Consider the following 7,015-nt stretch of genomic DNA (forward strand, 5'->3'; position numbering starts at 1 on the left):
TCCTTTTGCTGGACTCGTGTTAGCACTCCTTCCTCTAAATGCAGATTCAGGGAGTTTCAGTCTTCTGTGTTTTTCAGCCTTGTGGGTTTTAACATTTTAGTCTTTCAGTATGTTTGTCTCTGGATTCTGGCTGGGGATATTGTTGTCTTCAGTAACATGATACTTCACAGAACACTTATAACGTCTAAGGGTGTAGAACATCTAAGGGTGTAGTGGCCCCCACACCACAGACTGTACAAAGGGATTTTGACATGCACTTAGTGGTGGTCTCTGCCCTCAACCCCAGGCATTCTAAAAACAGCACTGCACAGAGATGTGCACAGAAGGTTGCTGTAGGTTATGTATTGACATTGAGGATGGTGCGGTCATTACTTCTTTAATTTACATTACAATCAAACCTTAGAGGTATGCACAAGAAGTGTTATAGAGGTCATTATAACTTGCGTTGAGGCTGGGGACAGTGTAGTCATGGCTGGTGCAGGGGCACTGTACTGTCTAGGAGCAGCAAAGTGGTTCACATTACTGTAATTATTATTTGTTTACTTTTCTCAGAATCACACGTCAGTCAAATATTTAGGTGGCCACCTTAGGGGTACGGGCAAAGAGTAAGGAGGCATGCTGTGTATATGTACGACCATAGTCACTTGAGGTACATAACTGTACCATTTGATCCTCTGCTTTCATTTCAATCTAAAACCAGGGGGATGTGCAGACAGTGACTGTCTTTTTTGGGGGGGTTGGGTGGCTAAATTCAGCTGTGGAATCAGGCAGTATTCCCAGAAAGGATTTGTGTATCCTCACAAGCGATTGTCTTGATAGTTTATTGTGAGCTACTATTTTGTCAGCTTTGAACATTAAACCTTGGATACAACTTTTGTCTTCCTTGGAAAAAAAACAAAACACTAAAATTCTGTCCTTACTGATCATTTTTGTTCGGCTCCCTATTGAAATGTTGGCACTCAAAATGCTGAGTGCCAACAAGCAAAAAAAACCTGCAACCCCTAGAGACACGCACATTGAATTTATATATACCAACTCTGAGATCATCACACCTTGCAGAAAAGGGAATATTCTGAGAAATGGCAGCTAGCATATGTAAGTTCATTCTTTTGGTCATTCAGTCTCCACTTTTCAGGACTCGCTCAAGTGGATCCCGACATTTCAAATGGTTACCTTTTTGCTCAGGCCACCGTTGGATTAAAAGACTGGGAAAATGCTCTAAAATGCACCTCAGAGCATCTATAACCCTATGGCTTTTGGGGGCTCCGGCTTAACTGAGTTATTTCCTAAATGTTTATTATTATGCTGTCTTGATCAGGTAACAAATGTTGAAAGGATGCAAGGAAAAGTAAAGTTGAACAGCAACACTGAATTTCTTTCCTTAATCATAATTTTTGTTCAAGCCATCATTGGATGAAAGGGTTGTGTACAAAGAAAAGAAAAAAAATGCACTTTGGAGTATAGAGAAAGTCATGGATTCTTGAAAATGCTCCAGAGTATGGAAAAATGTGAGAAAAAGAAGAAAAAAGTAATATGAGTAGTGTGGGCAGCCTGAGATGAGGAAACAGAGTGGAGTACTGGAGGGTGTGTATGTGTGTTTTTGTGAATGTGTAGAAATGTAGGGTTTGTGAAACAGTATGCCATGCCTAGGATACCATTTTTCCCAAGTTCAGCCCGGCATATAGAGTTGTTAGAAAGTATCATCATTGCAAATAAATGTCAATCACTGTGAATGTCCCCCTGTGAGATGGGCCAACGTAGTGTCCACAGGTCTGGCAGAACGTTAGAACATTGTAGCTACAATTCAGTTTGTTCCTAAAAACTCAGCAGCATGAACTAAAAGATTGCTTAGGAGGGGTATTGGTGACAAGGTGATACCTAGATGGAAGTTTCTGGTGGCCTCCAACTTGACACTAGGCAAATGAAGGCTGGAGGAATCAAACTCTAAACCACATGAATTTGCTTGTTATCAGCATACAACCTTCATCCTCTTTGCCAAATACCAGATTTAAATTATACTTTACAAGAATTCCCTATGCCTTCACGCAGGCCGAAACAGGTGTTGACATGATGTCATTTCTGCCAAGTGCTCTGAATGTCAACGTGAAGTAATTCAACGAAGCTCGGGTAAATGGCAGGAGTAACTATGACTCTCTTACGGTAGCCAAATGCCTCATCATCTTATTACTGATGTGCATAACCTGTAATACAATAAACTTTGTTTGAAATCTACTGCTACCTGGTCATTGGTTCTTGGAAATTTTGGTTTACATTTATGATCCAGTGTGGTTCGCTTGCCTGGTTTGTTTATGTATATATATATATATATATATATATATATATATATATATATATATATATATATATATATTACAGTTTTGTACTTTAGAATGTTGTGTCATATTTAAGAATGGAGCCTTCTTAGCCCTCACAAGTCTAGCCTTCTCATTCCTAGATGGGGCATGTTTTGCATGTTTATGGGCAGTATACCTTTTCCTTACTTCAAAAATTGTAATTGACATGACATTTTTAAAGAAAAAATGTGGCTAACTAGACATTCTAAATAAAATATATAATATATAACCATAAATCACGAGAGATTTACTGGCTATTAAAAAAATAAATGCTAGCATATCTTACTGCACAAAATAAAAAAAATGTAAAAAATGCATAATGTACACGGTGTGCCCTTATTACATTCATTGTATACATGCTTGCACAACCACACATACACATAAAAATAATATATATAATAGCTAGAGATATATCATAAAATAGACAGCAGAAACATTTTGGTAACAATTTGCTGATTACACACCAAACAGTACTGCAAAACATGTTCACTTGCTTCTGAGTATTTTTTTGAAGTGATTGCAACCTTTTTTTATTTGTATGTGCCCATTTTACAGTTTAAGCATTGCCCTTTTCTCAACAGAAACTAAATTGTAGGTGATGCACTGACTAAAACCTCTGTTGTACACCCTAACACCATTAACATCGATCTGCACTTGGGGTAGCTGGTTGCCCCTAATACAGTCAAATAGAAAATAATGGAACGTAATTCCTCATCAAAACAAAAAAAAAAAAGCTATCTGGTCTTAACCATCATTCATCCAGAATAAAAAGCAATTTACACCAAAGCTTATGATCACAATAATCTTCCATCACACTTGACCATGCTTGAGATGACTTCCACACCTTGACGTTATTGATAACACCATCATGGCTCAGTATTTTCCTTGTTAAACCCTTTCAAAACTCCCAGATTTCTTCATTTCCTCATGTTGATGTAGAACCACATGCTACAGAACTAGGTAGAGGGTTTACAATGTGTAGCAGGTGAATGCAACGAGACTAAGAAGCAAGCCACTTGCTTTGTGTAGTGTAGATGTCTCTGACAACCTGAGAACTGTGTTGAAAGCAGTCCAAAAATAATTATTTTAAATCATTTGTAGGAGAGGCTACTCCTGTCTGTGTAACAGAAATTTTACCTGAACGCAACAACATGCAGAAACTTAACTCCATTCCCCTTTTGGCATTGTTCTTTTAACTCACTTTTGAGAATGCATATATATAGATCCAGTCAAAAAATCACTATACAGCATGACTGAATGCATAATGCCATTGTATTCTCTGCATTTGCCATGCCCCCCATTTTAAAACATTTCTAGTATACTTTACAAAGTTTATTTACCTTGTAAGCTACTGTTGCCTATACAGTCACAGGGTCTGCCTTGCATAATTCTAATTTTTGTCATTTAGTCACTTATCATTGAAGTTGAAATGTGATCTGAGAGGGACCTTTTATGGATTTCAGACAGGCAGTATGATTTTCCACCTCTAAAACATCTCACTCTTACTCATTTCAGACCTAATAAAATTCTGATCTCCAACTACTCAGCAATCTCATATCTTGCATCACTGTATAATTTTCATCACTTTTCCTGTTATGTCTTAATTAAGACACGCCCATAATTTTGTTGATAATTTTGCAGAATGTCATTGATTTTGCCTCAAGTTTTTGCCCTATCCTTCATAAAATTGATGAGTTTCTAGTAAATCACCAAGAACTTCAGTCAATAATGCTAAAGAATGCAGTTTCATTCTTTTTAAAATTGGAGATGTAAAATGTGTTCTATTAACTTTCTGTGTGGATTCGAGTAATATTTAAAAACTGCCCCTGATTTTAGACCTTTGTCCCCAATTATTTTGGCTTTGTCCCTGATTCTTGAGCAAGGAAGTTGAGCACTATGACCTAATTCCTTCTCCAGTACAACTAATATTTAAGCTAGAGGAGCCCTAAGGCAGTGAAAACCAACAAAACCGCAAAACAAACACTCAAAAAGAGAAACTACCTTCTAAAAGATGCCCGTATAATTCAGTTATACAAATGCTTCCACAATGTGACACAGACACAGTTGTGCTATTTTCTTTGTGAAATGCTCATGGCTAAATGCTGTCTTTCTTCAAAAGACATTCACACCACTGCTGTCAGAATACCCTTCATTAGATAAGTAAGACAACAGTCACAGTCTTTGTCAAACAAAAAAGCTCTTTACTTTTAACATGTTTTGTTTCATATACAAAACAGGACTGCCATTATACCAGGAAAGCAATTTCATATGTTATGACTGTGGACAAAAAAAACAGTCTATCTATATCAGTAGTGGCAGTAAGTTTGTTTAATTACATTTCCACACCCTGCAGATGAATGTGAGTTGGATACCAGGGGTTATGGAGCCCAACTCCATAGCAGTACCACCCAAATATGTATACACATAGGTGAGTAGGCTTAACAGCTCACAGCAAATTTGCAGACTGACCGGTCACGAGCAGTGTGACTTTATTCCCAAGTAAGCTGTATACTTTCAGCCCCAGAGACGAGTTATAATCACAGACTCCCCAGGAATTCCATCACCTCAGTCTGAGCTCAATACCGAACCCAAATACCAGAAGAAGAAGAACAGTGCGAGGTGGTACGGCTTCACTTCACAGAAGCGCGGTGGTAGGACTTTAATGGAAAAGTACCGTATATTCCATGTTCACACAACCTCATACCATGATGTTGCTGTTATTTTAGTACTCTGAATTCTAAAACAGTGCCCATATATTCCATGTTCACACAACTTCATGCCATGATGTTGCTGTTATTTTAGTACTCTGAATTTTAAAACAGTGCCCGTATATTCCATGTTCACACAACCTCATGCCATGATGTTGCTGTTATTTTAGTACTCTGAATTCTAAAACAGTGCCCGTATATTCCATGTTCACACAACCTCATGCCATGATGTTGCTGTTATTTTAGTACTCTGAATTCTAAAACAGTGCCCGTATATTCCATGTTTACACAACCTCATGCCATGATGTTGCTGTTATTTTAGTACTCTGAATTCTAAAACAACGCCTGTCACTACATCTTATTCAAATAAACCATGTAACTGCAAATGAGCTATAACCTTATGCCAAAAGTCTGATCCCTACAACCACTACTTGTACGAGTGATTCTGAAAAGTTAATCATTTGATCAGAAAAGCACTCAAGTTCTTGCCTCAAAAATAAGTATCTCAGTCGAACTGATGTAACCCAGTAAGCAAAGACTAAATGAGAGAAATAAAACAGTAAAATAAACAGAAACCTGAACAGAACAACTTATATAAAAGTATTTATCTTTCATCAAACGTAGTCACATTTTCAGGTAGACAAAAGAAATTACAAATGTCTCTCTGCAAAATGCCAAAGTACTGGGTATACTAAAATTAAACTGTTGAATCTGGAGTGACCACAATGCCTTCAATAAAGCATCCAGTTAAAAGTACAAGTCTCTGAAATGTTTTGGACACTATTGCATATGGATAAACCCCAGTTAAAACTCCAGTACAGTCATAAAATTGTAACACATATAACATTACTGCTAGTTCAAATGTTTTGCTTGTTAATGCGGTCAAAGCAACTTATGCACTTGCTGAATTATTACAGTTTACGTCTTCTTGGCTGGATTTCCTTACAGGAGTGAGAGAAGAATACAATGTAGGAGAAAATAATTTGTTTTATTGGCTAGTTATTCTAGATGGCTGTTGGATTCACTAGCATTAAAACCTTACAGAATTATGCCTTTATCTTGTTTGAAGTTTGTTACACTGTTACATTTGTCAGTAAAAGACTCATCTGACATGCTAAAATATTTGTACTAATGCTGCAAGCCATTATAAACTCTATTTTGCCATTCAAAGAAAATGTTTCTTCTTCCCATGAAAGACTTTGCGAATCCAAACATTTCTGCAGACAGTTACTTAAGGAATTATTAAAAAGCAATAGAACTCTATTTCATATTAAGCAGAATTCCACGTATATGATTAAAATGCAGGAAGATGTGTAAATACAATATAACATGCATAATACTCTGAAATAATAGCCTTTACACTTTCAAAATAAGGCATGTTAATTAAATGCTTTTCTGAGCCACTAAGAAGTAAAGATATATAAAAAAAACTTACTTTGTGAAGTCTTGAGGTGAAATGTTGCCATGCAGCATGGAAAGGCATGCATCTAAGTTAAGCTATGACAAGGAACGGAAGCATGTGTGTGGAGTATCTACATATTTACACTTTTGGTAGTGTGTTGTACTGCTGTTGACTTTTATTACCCTTTCTGCCATCCAATACTTCAAGGTAATGATGGGAAGAAGTGAAATTCTGCTCATGCTGACACATCAGCAGATTTATTGAAAGGGGAAGCATGGGCGGAACTAGATTTGCATTAACATGGAACTTGAAAGCACTTTAAGTTCTACTGACAGGTTTTCTTCTGGGTCCTGCTGCCTACAAGCATCATATACTTTATAATGAGGAACAAGGGCAGACAAACTGTTAAAATGATTGCCTGCAGAGATCAAATGGTGGTTATTGGAGATGTCTGAATGAACACTTATTTTGAACCTTGTGTTACAGAATAAGTTCAGATTATAATGACTAGAATTATTAATAGTTTCTTAAGTGAGGTTCTTGTTTAATAT

The 7,015-nt window shown here is 36.9% G+C and overlaps 1 protein-coding gene across 1 annotated transcript in view; it reads right to left on the bottom strand.

Moving 5' to 3' along the window:
- IL12RB2 (interleukin 12 receptor subunit beta 2) overlaps window positions 1–6,694 on the bottom strand; it is a 581,203-nt gene extending 574,509 nt beyond the window's left edge. The window contains exon 1 of the mRNA XM_044085599.1: window positions 6,498–6,694. The gene's annotated coding sequence lies outside the window, so the exon portion shown is untranslated. The remainder of the gene's footprint in view (window positions 1–6,497) is intronic.
- Window positions 6,695–7,015: the final 321 nt, after the last annotated feature.

This window comes from Protopterus annectens, chromosome 10.part0 (assembly GCF_019279795.1).
Source record: "Protopterus annectens isolate FY-2018-M chromosome 10.part0, PAN1.0, whole genome shotgun sequence".
Taxonomy (NCBI): Eukaryota; Metazoa; Chordata; order Ceratodontiformes; family Protopteridae; genus Protopterus; species Protopterus annectens.